The sequence below is a fragment of the Sinocyclocheilus grahami genome, unplaced genomic scaffold (genome assembly GCF_001515645.1).
Source record: "Sinocyclocheilus grahami isolate Dianchi unplaced genomic scaffold, SAMN03320097.WGS_v1.1 scaffold730.1, whole genome shotgun sequence".
In the NCBI taxonomy this organism is placed as follows: domain Eukaryota; kingdom Metazoa; phylum Chordata; class Actinopteri; order Cypriniformes; family Cyprinidae; genus Sinocyclocheilus; species Sinocyclocheilus grahami.
The window spans coordinates 397,689-398,374 of NW_015505909.1; positions in this window are offsets into that span (position 1 = coordinate 397,689).

Consider the following 686-nt stretch of genomic DNA (forward strand, 5'->3'; position numbering starts at 1 on the left):
GGGAGAGGTTTCTGGAGAGGCAAACAGGTCCACCTGAGCGGCTCCGAAACGTCCCCAAACCAGCTGGACCATCTGGGGATGGAGTCGCCATTCTCCCAGGAGCGCAGCTCGGGACAGCTCGTCGGCTGCCCGGTTGAGCAGCCCAGGAATGTGAACAGCACGAAGCGACCTCAGATGCTTCTGACTCCAAAGGAGGAGGTGGCGGGCGAGTCGCGACAAGCGATGGGAGCGCAGACCACCTTGTCGGTTGATGTACGCAACGGCCGCTGTATTGTTTTCAGTGGGACCGCCATCCTGCTCTTGAATGTATTCAAGCAGTTCAACACTGACTGAACACATTCCTGCGTGAGGCGTGCTGTCTGTTCAACCGAGTCCAACTCCATACCGAGAAAAGAGATCCTCTGCGTCGGGGAGAGTTTGCTCTTTTCCCAGTTGACCCGAAGGCCCAACAGGCTGAAGTGTGAAAGCACCAAATCCCTGTGCTCGCACAACTGATCCTGAGACTGAGCGAGTATGAGTCAATCGTCGAGGTAGTTGAGCATGCGAATGCCCTGTTCTCTCATGGGAACAAGGGCTGCCTCCGTGACTTTTGTAAAGACACGGGGCGACAGGGACAGCCCGAAGGGCAGAACCTTGTACTGGTATGCCCGCCCCTCGAACGCAAACCGCAGGAATGGCCTGTGGAG